The 13,527-nt window shown below is 34.3% G+C and overlaps 2 protein-coding genes across 3 annotated transcripts in view; one reads left to right on the forward strand and one right to left on the reverse strand.

Moving 5' to 3' along the window:
• The window catches only part of LOC140440249 (nucleoporin p58/p45-like), a 237,734-nt gene that overhangs the window by 148,978 nt on the left and 75,229 nt on the right, over window positions 1-13,527 (reverse strand). The gene's annotated exons all lie outside the window — the stretch shown is intronic.
• The window catches only part of LOC140440248 (probable sodium/potassium/calcium exchanger CG1090), a 182,509-nt gene that overhangs the window by 126,247 nt on the left and 42,735 nt on the right, over window positions 1-13,527 (forward strand). The gene's annotated exons all lie outside the window — the stretch shown is intronic.

A 13,527-nucleotide genomic window follows, 5' to 3' on the forward strand; every position in this document is an offset into this window, starting at 1 on the left:
CAAAAAGAATAAATAAGAATTTCCATTTAAATTCGGAGGAAGAACATAAGCCCCTAGTAGTTGGTCGCCTATAATGCCACACCAAATATTCAATTTAAACTCATGCTGAAAATGTCTAGCTTTAATAGCATGCGGGTTTTCTTCTTCCCAATAATGACTATTTCGCCAATTAAAAACCCCTCGTCTGGTAAAAGTTGCTTCGTCGGTGAACATAATATTCTTAATAAAGTGTCTGTCATTGCGATGTTTATTCAGAATACGTTGACAAAACTGTAACCGTCGTGGAAGATCTGTTGGAAGTAAATTTTGAACAGGAGTGAAGTGATAAGGATGGAGGTTCTCTTTTTTTAGAATTCTAACAATAGACGACTGACTTCCTGTTGCTGCTGATAGATGTATACTTATTTCAGGATTTTCATCTACTCGAACCAAAAGTTCATCTTCTTGATTAGGTGTGATTTGTTTCGGTCGACCACCCCGATTTTTAGTGTGAAATGACCCAGTTTCACCTAAACTACGATATAATCTTGCAAAAGTTTTGTGATTTGGTTGCCTTCTGTTTGCGTATAACATTCCATACCTTCTGGCTGCCGAGCGACCGCAAAAATTTTCTTGTGCGTATACACAAATCATATCTCGCATTTCTTCATTAGTAAAATGATTGTGACGAGGCATTTCAATCAAAAAAAGTAATCATTACTTTTAAAAAATGCAACATTACACTACACTGTCACATCAAAAATAATTTACTCTGAACAAATGACATTTACCAACAACAATTATCTGACAGTTCAAAGCATACTTTTCATAAATGAAATAATATTTGAAATCCTTTTTTAAGACGCTAAGCAGTTCGACTGCGTTTTTATCGAAAACGGTTGAAATTATCATGTTTAAACAAGAGTACCAATTTTACGTAAAAATGATGTTTACGTCATATTTTCTAATAAAAATTACTAAAAAGTTTCATCAGAAAAAGTTCAGACTCAATTTGATCATTAGGAATGATCCACGTGGCGCCCTCTATGACAAAACGTAAAATTGTAAATAAAATACTATTTTTTTTCTAAGATTATGCCTCTGTGCCAATTTTGATAGCAATTTATAAATATACAGGGAAACTATTAGCAAAAAACGAAAAACAAAAATTAACTTTAACACCCTGTATCTTTTTTCTCGGCAACATTTTATTAAGGCATATTTGGCCCAATAGCCATATTTTGGTCCAAATAACCTGTCCTTAGTCTATGTCCCAATAGTTATGACTCACCCTGTATAAACAAAAATTTTATTTTGAGCTTACAGTTATTAGCTTAAAGGACAGGATATAAGAAACTCTTTGTTTATATCTAGCTTTCGCAAAATTTATTTGTTTTTTCAGGATATGCTACAATAAGTTTAAAATTATTTTTGCAGTAAATACAATGAAATTATGATAAAATACATACAAAATGATAATAAAAACTTACAATATGAGATAAATCCATAAAATTTTCAATATTGCCACAAAATATTAAAATTTAAGTGCTTAGTTTATTATACAATCATAGTGTTTGAATTTAATTTACTATAATATTTATTTCTTGTCTGGTCATAAGCTGAGCGGCGCGCTTAGTACGCGAACAACCGAACCGTGGAAAGAATTTGTTGTGTTTGAGTCGTGCTGTTTTAACGTCACCGCGGAGATATAATTGTACTATACTCCAAATTCAATAGGATTGTCAGGGCAGACATTTTGTAGTTCGTAAACACTTGATAGTAAGCGGCTATATATTTATTTATTTATTAGCACACAAATATACTTCTCAATTATCATTTTTGCCGGTTACATCTGATATAAGTCCGAACTGGATAAAGTATACAAGCTTTGTTGCGAAATTTATTATTTAGTACCGCGTGCAGCTTATCAGTGTCGTTAAGGTGTAACTGAATGTCAAGAAAGGGACAGGTGGACATTGTTATCTTTTTCGAAAATAATATTCTTATTGCAATAAGGCAACATTGTTAAAACTCGACGTAAATAATGAAAATAAATATTAAAATCAGGTAGTCAGAATTATTACATGAGCGCACAGTCGGGTAATATGGCATCAAAACTAACATGCAGTACATCTGTTGATAAATCGAATAGAAGGAGGTAGTTATTTGTGAAAGAAAAACAAATGATCAAATCGGTTTATGAGGGATTACGTAGAAGAAATCAAGATATGTTTATAGAGGACGTCGCGGCATTGTGTGGTGATTTAACGAAAGTATCGGCTCGTAAGGTTTTTCGAATAATTCAAGGTAATTAACCACTTCAAAAACCTATTCATAAAGGACGTACAAAAATTGTATAGGATGATATTACGAAAAGTATAATCCGAAGAAAAGTTCGTGGATTTTATCTTAGGAACGAAATGCCCACGTTAAATGCTATTCAACGAGAAATTAATGCAGACGCAGATGATACTTTAAATAAAATATCCATGCGGATATTACAAAGAACATTATGTGAAATGGATTTTCGATATGTAAAGAGAAGTCGGAAAAGTTTGTTAATCGAGAGAGACGAACTAGTGATATGGCGGAGACAATATTTACAAAAAATTCGTGATTAGATGTCTTGGGACGTAAAACTTATTATCTGGACGAGACGTGGTTAAATAAGGGTTATACGAAATCCTAAGTATGGCAAGACTTAAATATTAAAAGTTCATGACAGGCTTTTCATGAGGGACTTTCAACCGGCTTAAAAGCACCTTCGGGCAAAGAAAGACGCCTCAATATTATGCACATAGAAAGTGATTCAGGTTTCTCGAAAGGCAGATATAGTAGATTGACAAAAAAGCAAAAATATAGATTTTGATGAATACATGAAAAAAAGTTCAATTACTTGATGTAGTGCGGAAACATAAGACTTCCTACATCAGATTTGCAGTAGACGAAATGGCACGTGAGCATGGCATTACCGTGTTAAGAATTCCACCGTATCATTGTGAATTGAATCCTATCAAACTGATGATATGGCACCTATAAAAAATGAGGAAGCGCAAAAGAACATACCCTTCAAATTAAAAGATGTCAAATTATTATTAGAACAAACCATACAAAATATAACTGGCAGTCATGCATTAAACATGCACAGAAAGAAGAAGATAAAATGTGGGACGTAGAAGACAGTAGTGATGGTGAATTAACATCTGGTAAAGTGAATCAGCATAAAAAGATTTATTTTTAATAATAACTAATATACTTAGTTCTAGTGAATTTGTTTTTTGTTGCTGTTGTTGTTTTGTTATTTCCTTCTCCTACGAGGTTATATTATTGGAAGTACTTACCTAATAACTTTATTATTATTATGGCAAATTTGTTTCTCAAAATGAAGGTATACATTAGGCTGCTGGGACTATTATTATTATTATTTTCTCTAAAGCATTTGGTGTTTAATTTGAATATAAATTTTATTTTAAAAATATCAATAGGTACATAAGATCATTATTCCAATATCAGTACGTTTAAAGAAGTCTAGTGTACAAGGTTTTTTTCGAATTAGTCCTCACAATGATTTCCTTATTTTAAAAATGGACACGCCACCATTGAACTACACTCGTCTCTCATTTCGTGCCCTTCCCTATAATTTTAAAGCGATACCCTGACAATCCTATTGAAGTTGGACTATACTTGAGATTTTTATTATGGATTCAGTCCGAGAGAGACAACTTTTGGCGTGGTTAGATAAAATTGAAGCAGAGGAGAATGAAAATAAACCTGGTTTACAACATAAAGAAGACAGTGATATTGACCCCAGTATGAAAATTTAGGTGATAGTACACACTCCGAATTGTCAGCAGATTCTGATGACAGTGGCTTCTGTTTGTCGTGAAGGTGATCCAATTTATCTTGGAAAAGATATTATAAAAAAAGGAAGTTTACCAGGTGTAAAACAAATAGCGAAAAATATGTTAACACCTATTGAATGCTGGAAATTGTTTTTCTCTGACGAAATGATAAGCGAAATTGTGTAACATACCAATAAGTATTTAGTAAAAATGCGCAACCAGTTTTCTCGTGAAAGGGATGCAGTATGTACCAATAGTGATGAAATTAGAGCACTATTTGGCTTGTTGTACTTAGCTGGTACTTTCAAGGCTCCTCATGTAAATCTGGACGATCTTTGGACTACAGATGATACAGCTCCTGAATGTTTTCGGACAGTTATGTCAAAGAAGCGATTCTATATCCTCCTTCGTGCACTACGCTTTGACGATATCCAGTCCAGAGCAGAACGACGAAAGCATGACAAACTTGCACCTATTAGAAAAGTTTTTACGAGCGATGAAAGCTCGACGAGTTTTTAGAAAAGTGCATGGCTTGGAGTTATAATGTATTGCTGCATTGACGAGATGCTTGAAGGTTTTCGGGGAAAATGTAGCTTTCGTCAATATATACCCAGTAAGCCGGCAAAATATGGGATAAAAATGTTCGCACTTGTTGATTCGCGAACTTTTTATACAGCAAAGTTGGAAATACATGCAGGAAAGCAGCCAGAAGACCCCTTTGAGATAGATAATAATCCTAGTAATGTGGTTAAACATATGATAGAACCAATTGCCCATACTGGACGCAACATAACTTGCGACAATTGGTTTATGTCCATTCCACTGGCTACTAACTTGCTACATAATTACAGGACAACTCTAGTAGGAACCCTAAGAAAGAATAAACGACAAATTCCTCCTCTTTTTGTAGCTACAAAAGGAAGACCACTGAACAGCAGCATTTTTGTTAATGGTAAAGACTGTATTTTACTATCATACGTTCCCAAGAAAAACAAAAATATTCTGATGTTATCTACGTTTCATGATGATGACACAATTGATGAAGAAACGGGTGAAAACTTTAAGCTGCAGGTTATAACCTTCTACAATACGACAAAGGGAGTAGTGGATGTTGTGGACCAGATGAAACGTAATTACTCCGTTTCTCGAATAAGTTGCCGATGGCCACTTACAGTCTTTTTTTCACTGATGAATTTTGCAGGAATAAATAGTCAGGTAATTTATTATAGCAATACTAATACTAAATTAGAACGCCGTAAATATCTAAGAGAAATTAGTACAGATCTCATCAGACCCCATCTGATAAGTCGTGCGTCAATAACAACATTGCCAATATTATTACGACTTCAAATAATGCACCAAGCAGGTCTTCCTGATGAAGAAACTTCAGTAGCAAGTGCAGAAACTAAACATAGAGTCAAATGTTTTTACTATCCTCGAAGTAAAAATAGAAAAACCGCTTCAAGGTGTGCAGATTGTTCAAAACCTATTTGTGGTGAACATATAATTACAATATGTCAAATATGTCGCAATAAATGCTACGAGAGTGAATAAAGTGTTTACATTTCTTTTATGTTATACAATTTTTTCTATATGTATTATTTCATTAATAAAAAGTACATACATTCATGTTATTTATCACTAATAAAATTTTTAAAGAACCAGCAACCGACTAAGTTTCGTTAATTATTGAATATCTTAATAAAATATAATTAAATGAGAAGAAAATGGCGACTGAGCGCAGCCACAGTATATTGCTTAAAAAGAATTCTTTTTAAGCAATATACTGTGGCGCAGCGCTCATAGGCGAACAATCGCGTCATTTTCTGATACGTGAACAATGACGGGTTAAGTTGAGAAAGGACATGGTAAAATAATTTAGTTAAAATTTAATCAATCTCGTAAACATTCTCGTGAACACGTCTGTGTTTATTAAATTTCAAGTTTGTGGATAACGCGGGCATTACACGATAGAAAAACTAAATATTAACAAACTTGAAATATAATAAACACAGATGAGTGTCTTTCTGACATTTATTGAATTTTAAGTAAATTATTTTACCATGTCCCTTCTCAATTTACTCAAAATGAAATTAAAACATTATGATTTCTTTTATTTAGTTTATTGTGTCTCAACTACAAGGATATTGACACTGGGTCAATTTTGTTACTATACATTTTACATTACGTTAGGTATTTACAATAAAGAGAATATGCAACAGAGAAAGTAATAAAAAAGAAAACAATAAATTTTGTAATACAAGTTTGTTTCTCTAAGGAAATCTAGTACATTCTGAACAAGTTCTAATTGGCTGAGGATTTCATTTGTAAGACCTTGTATTAGAGTATGTTTCTTGTTCTTGCTCGTATTTGACACACTGTATAAGAATATGTTGAACTTTTGATGATTCCCTACAGTAGTGTGTATTGGTATGCCCAAAATGAGGAGGAGGTCAATGATATAGACATTTGGCTGTCTAGACAAGATCTTGTCAACAATGATTAATTATAACAATGATTAATTATAATTATAAATTACCAAGGGGGATCTAAAATAGGGTGGGGGAATATATGATATTACTGCATGCAAAATGAGGAAGAGGTCAATCAACCGAGGCCGGTCTAGACAACATTTAGTAATAGGGTGATCTAAAAATAGGGTGGGGGAATATATCATATTACTGTATGCAAAATGAGGAAGAGGCATATACAGTAGGGTAGGGTAGGAAAAATGTGTATAAGAAGCCGAGACTTGTAGACATCGATCAGAATTTCAAAACGAGTGCTATATTTCGAAACGTATTCTTGGGTGAAGGAAACATTTTACAAACAGGTGATTTCTCCGAAGCGATCAGGTGTCCATGTGTTAGCCGTGTGTGACCAATTCTTAGCCCGCGAAAGATTAATTTGTCTCTTCTACTGAAGTTAAGTAGCTGAAAGATTTCGATGGTAGGTTATATTTTGTGTAATTTCGAGGTTGAATTCTTCCATTGGTTTTGCCAGGACTTTTTTATTTGGGACCTGAAAAGTGGTTTATATCTGATGCTAGTTGAACAGATTTGATGTCTTATTTGGTTGTAATTGCTCCTATTGCAGCAGTATCAGCTGTCTCATTACCTAAAATACCAAAGTGTAAAGGAATCCAGATTAATGTTATGTTTGTTCCAGAAGAAGTGAGACAGTTTGTTGCTTTATGTATGGTATGAACTAATAGATGTTCGGAATATATATTTTTAATCGAGTCGATGGAGGACATAGATTCTGTACGCATTGCAGTGTTCTTGACTTTAGTTTGGTTACATAAGCCTTTTAATGCTTGTAAGATTGCGTACAGCTCTCCTGTATGGATAGAGATGGATTGTGGAAGGTAGAACTTCTGAATGATACTATTTGAAGTTGTTACAGAATATCCGATACCTGTCTCAGTTTTGGGTGCACCTGTGTAGAGAATCTCATCATATGAGTTTGTGTGGACCAGCTCTAGGTAAGATTGCCTCAGAATTTGACTTTTGGTTTCATTTTTGTAATAATTATTAAGCGAAAGGTTAATTTTTGGTACATTATTAATCCAAGGAGGAGTTGATGACAGTATATGATTATCTGTTATTAAAAAATCAACATGTCGTGAAAGGGAAAGTAAAATTTGAGATAATGTCTGGTATTTATTGTTAGGCTTGCAATTATAGGGTTTGTAAATCTTATATATAAGGTTGTTTTAATTCGAAGACACTCTAGCAAAGTATTCCAAAAGAAGTTATTGTCTGCGAAGCGAAAGGGGAAGTTCGCCTGTTTCACAGCGAATACTTACAGCGGGACTGGATCTGAAAGCTCCGAGACAAATTTGTAATGCGGTAGTCTGAATAATGTAAAGAGTCCTTAAATAAGTCTTTGATGCATCCATAATCCACTCGAGAGCGAAAGAGAGATCTGTATACCTTAATTAAGATATCTTCATCAATTCCCCAGTGATGGTTTGCTAAAGATTTTAATAGATTTAATCTAGTTAAGCAATGGCTTTGACGTTTATAATCTGTGGTTTCCATATTAGTCGACTATCAAAAATTAAACCTAGTATCTTGTATTCATTATCTACTGTGAGCGGAGTACCATCTAATGTAATTTGAGGTAATAACATGCTACGTGTTCTTTGACTAAATTTGAGTACTTTTGATTCTTTAGCAGAGAAATTAATACCAAAAATTATAGACCAAGAAGTTAGTTGATTTACTGCTTTTTAGATTAAGTTTGTAGTTGTGAACGTACCTTTACCTCGGCAATATAAAATCAGGTCGTCAGCATATAAGTTGTACTTCACTGGGTTATGAATATTCTTGCAAATATCATGTTCTTATAAATAAAGTGGAATTTTCACTAATTTCTTAAGTATTATTTTTATTAAATCACTACAATGAATTGCAGAATTTTTATTCTATTTGATAATTCTAATTTACACCAAATATTTTTTCATTGCAAAAGTTTATTTCTCCACCGTAATTTTTTTAGTACATGTGTTAGTATTGTTTACAATTTCCTGTATTTTCTGTTAAACAGACGAAACCATCAACACAAAAATCCCCGTTTGTTGTTAATGAATAAACGATGTGAAGTTTAAAACCCCAACCGTTGCGATATTATCGGTATACAAACATTCACAAACTAAATTTTCTCTTTATGACATGTCCCAAAAAGTTCGTGTTTCGAGTCGCGTCAAAACGATTTCTACGGAATTTGCATAAACCTTTGGGATTAAAACATCAAACAGAACATAAAGAGAGAGAGACAGTTTAACAGTTTTTTTTTTCTGTAACGTACCTTAGATGAAAATAAAACTGTGTGGCATAAATTTTAGGCTTGGGTACAAAATGGATATTTATGATAACAAGCATATCGTCGTTCAGTGAAGAAATCTAACCCACATTTGCATTAATATAAGTCAAATCTATGAACGAAACCCGCTTTGGTATTAAATTCTGATAACTTTTTTATATATTTTACCACTGTCGCTAGAGTGGACGAATCACAGTGAAGATTGCCACTCTGGCCGGCCAATTACAAGGGCTTTTATTAATTGCAATTGTATTGGCCTTCCGACGGAATGCAACCGATAAATGCATAAAAATCGGGATCAAGTATCTCTCGATCGGGATCAAGCTCACAGTTGCGCGATATCTCGCAACGCAAACGGTCACATAACAGAGAAGCAGTTCCAGTTCCAGAAAACCGTTGCTTAAAAGAAGACAACAGCAACGGTCCAAATCGGAAAACCCGCGACACGGCATACACGTGTATCAACAACGTTACCAAATTGTTTATATCGACGTCACCATCGCAAAATCACGCACCGAGACACGTGCAACATTAGCTTGTGAAAGACCAGCTTGAATCTTATTCACAGCACTTAACATTTAAACATGTGTTCAATGCCGATGCTAAATAACTATCTCTGCGTTTAATAATCTTATTTTAGTAAAATTTTAAAGTAAATACAGATTATCTTTAAAATTTCAAGCAATTTATCGTACGAGTTTGAGGCGCTAAATTTGCCTTAATAAAACAGTGCAATAGGTTCCCTAAAATGGACTAGAATGACACATGGTGGCGTAATCCCCTTTCTACAAGTATAAAAATGTTATATAATTTCTTAAATCTACGCATGTCATTAGAAAATGATTCATGTTATCTAAAAACTGTTATCGAGAAAGAAATATGTGGGTCGCTTATTTATAAAAGATCTCTTGTCACAATATGTAAATTTTGGGAAACAACAAAAACTGTTAAGTTTTATGAAATCCGTTTTATACTTTTCTGATTTTTCGAAACATATTGAGGACCTTAAAATTGAAAATAAATTATGTTAATTACACCTTTTAATATTATTATTGAATTTTTTTTTATTATTGAAAATAGTTGACAAAAGGCCTTGCATAAACAAAAGTCTTGTTTTATGGGGAAAGTTTTGATTGATGGAAGAATTTATACCGTGTTTATTTATAATAATTATTATATTAATGGAAACGGTTGAGCGAGGGAAGGCAGTGAATACTGTAGAATCCCTAAATATATATATATATTATATTAATTAATATTAAAACAGTTCTATACAATACAATTAGCTAAAATTAATTGCCATTTGGTACATTTTTCCTCATTTTTTGCTTGCAACCGTTGGCCATTGGGCAAACTCATTGTAAGACCACTCGTGTTCTTGAGGGAACGTACTGTAAAAGTTTCTTCAAGTCATTAATTTTTTCTTGATGAATTGGTAACTATGCTTCATGAGTTTTACTTCCTAATGAGGAAGGGGGAGATGACGCAGCAATACACAGTTGTTTAGATAATAATTTGAAGGTTTTCTTAAGAAATACACCTATAAAATTAGATACAAAAACCACTCCTTTTTGAAATAGTTCGCAAGTAACTTCGTAGTAGAAAGAAATAGTAAACATTTTCTTTTTTTTTGTTTTTCTCAGTTTTACTTTCTTCTGAAACAGTATTTTTCTTGCAAAATTAGGGTCACCAACTTTGAAAGTCCAAAACATCTGCATTGTCCACTTAATCTACAGTAAACTTTCCTTGTTTTATAGATGAAAGTTTAGTTCATGTTAGGCCCTAGTCCAAGGTCGAAGACCCTGTCACATGGCAAATAGTCACCCCTTAGTGGAAGTCTATAGACAACTGTTTTGAATCTTCCACTATCTGTAAGTTGCATTAAAAACCTAATCATCGTGTGATTTTAATTTTGTCTTGTACAGTTATAACTGTATAAGTACAACTCATCTGTACTAGCTGGAACATTCTCGCCAATATACTTCTTTAAGAAAGAGCAAACTTCATTATTTCCCTTTACAGCAATTCCCTGGTGGTATAAGTAAAATGTTGCAGTGTTATTACTACTATTGTGGATATCAAACGAATAGATGGACAATTGTCCAAGGTAATATATTTCCTGTATTAGAATCGTAGGAAGCGGTATATTTGCCATATAATCAAAACATAAAAGCATCTCATTTTCGTGTTTGGCACGTCTGTCGAAGGGATGAAAAAAACTTTTTGCTACGCCTCTTATGCACATGTAGCTGCGTCACTGCAACTCGTTTGACTGTTTAATTCAACTAAGGATTTCTTATCCTATTCACATTCACAACAAGTGTCAATTTGGAGCCTTCCAAATCTATCATTGAAATGTTCTTTGGAAAGTTTATAGTAAAAACTATACTTCACGTTCAACTCGTTTCTCTTGGAACAAATTGAACATTCTTTTTATGTCCAGCTTAGCATCTAAGTATTTTATTTCCTTAGACGAATTGTGACTTATTTTCGGTAGGAATGACTAAGTGTGTCCTATTACAAGATCCGTATAATCTTGTGGAAGGGTCTTCCGATTCATGTGTTGGCCTCTTAAATCTCTAGGAGACTCATCTTTCACAAGAAGATCTTGTAGTCTTCCTACTCTTTCTTCACCAACGCCGAGCAGTATCAGAAAAGCGTTTTTGCAGACTTTGATCTTTTTCTCACGAAGCAAGGTATACAATTTAAAAGAACTTTTATGCTCAATGAATGGATAACTAACCAGACTGAAGACCATATTATTAAGTTGCAGGCTTTGCAAGATCGCATTGTTACTGCATCACGAGACTCACCAGGTTTTTGTAAGTTGCCAAAGTATAAGAAATAGACAGCATGAAGTAGGATTAAATGCTCGAAAACCTGTGGAAGTGCCTGTTTTATCCAGAGAAAATCAGTGGGCATAAGAACACGTAAATTGAGTTAGACGTGAGTGGGCCTATACTTTGTTCACAGATGGGTCTTGATTTGGATTTGCACTGGAGATAAGAATTAATATAATAATAAGATAGGAATTTGGAGACAAGACAACTATTGACGACAGCAAGGCGGAAGTATAATGGTATGGGGTGGCATCACTGGGTGGAAGAACCAATCTCATTTGTCTGGAACGGTTCCTAAATGTAATAGACTACCGCGATATTATTCTCGAACCTACTGTTGTAACCTTCTTGTACAACAACCTGGTCTCCTATTTCAATTAATGTACGACAATGCGCGTCCACATACTGCCACGCTCTACCTTTATTCCCCTGCCCAAGAAAGTCAATGCAAAAAGATGTGAGGATCACAGACTCATTAGCCTGATGAGTCACACTTTAAAGATATTCTTAAAAATACTACATCAAAGATTTTACAAAAAATGTGAATGGGACATCAGTGACTCCCAGTTCGGGTTTAGGCAAGGTTTAGGAACACGAGAAGCAATAGTAGCAACACAGGTGCTGGTCCAAAATTGTTACGATCAGAAGAAGGATGTGTTCCTATGCTTTTTAGATTACCAAAAGCGTTTGATCGTGTCCAACACCACAAGTTAATGCAGATCCTCAAGAAAGTTGATATAGACCAAAAAGACATAATTTGCATTGAAAACTTGTACTGGCATCAAACGGCACAAATAAAAATAGACAATTCTCTATCCAAACCCATACATATAAGAAGGGGCGTTCGACAGGGATGTGTGCTTTCCCCTCTTTTATTTAACATTTATTCGGAAGCCATATTTCGATGCAAAGATGGGAATCAAAGTGATCAACATTGATCAACAACGATATGCTGATGATGGTGTCTTAATTTGTGACAACATAGTCAATCTTCAATAACTTGTCACTATAATCGGAGAATACAGTAAGCGAATGGGATTAGAGATTAATACCAAAAAAACCAAATTTATGATCATCTCCAGAAACTTGGATGCACTCGAAAACTCCACCATAACACTGAATACTAAGTCCATAGAAAGAGTGAGTAAATTTAAATACCTGGGATCGTGACTTTTTGAAGACTGGGCATCGGACAGGGAAGTAAAATGTCGCATTGAGCAAGCTCGACAAGCTTTCGTAAAATTCAAGAAGGTACTGCCTTGTTCAGAATTCGAACTTCAACTGAGACTAAGGTTTACTAAGTGCTACGTGTGGTCAGTGCTGCTATATGGCGTAGAGGGCTGGACACTCAAAACGAGGGATATAAACAGATTAGAAGCTTTCGAAATGTGGCTCTATCGCTGTATCCTAAAAATACCATGGACAGCGAAAATCACAAATATAGATGTCCTTAAAAGAATAAACCAAGAACGCCAACTTTTCGAAACCATCAAGAAAAGGAAAACGGCGTATCTAGGTCACATCATGCGAAATGAAAAATACCAGTTCCTCCAACTTATAATCGAGGGTAAAATTGAAGGCAAGAGAGGAATGGGACGCAAGAAAATGTCCTGGCTCCGAAACATAAGGCAATGGACAGGGATTAACGACATACAATATCTGATACATATTGCAAGAAATAGAGAATTAATGGAAAATGTAATCGCTAACATCCATTAGTGGATTTGCATCTGAAGAAGAAGATACTGCCAGGGTCGTGCGAATATTCCTTGAGGATAATAAAATTGAGGTTTTGTCATGGCCTCCACGATCACCAGATTTAAACCCAATTGAGCATGTATTGGACATATTGGGCAGACGCATTTTACAACAAAATATTGCGTTCAATACAAGACAGCAACTGTTTGAGGGCCTTTCAATGGAGTGAAATAGAATAGCGCAGCAAGACATTGATCATGAGTTTGCCTTACAGATGTAGGACAGTAACCAACAATCGTGGAGGTCATACACTATACTAACCTAACCTAAAGACTACTTTG

This window comes from Diabrotica undecimpunctata, chromosome 4 (assembly GCF_040954645.1).
Source record: "Diabrotica undecimpunctata isolate CICGRU chromosome 4, icDiaUnde3, whole genome shotgun sequence".
Taxonomy (NCBI): Eukaryota; Metazoa; Arthropoda; class Insecta; order Coleoptera; family Chrysomelidae; genus Diabrotica; species Diabrotica undecimpunctata.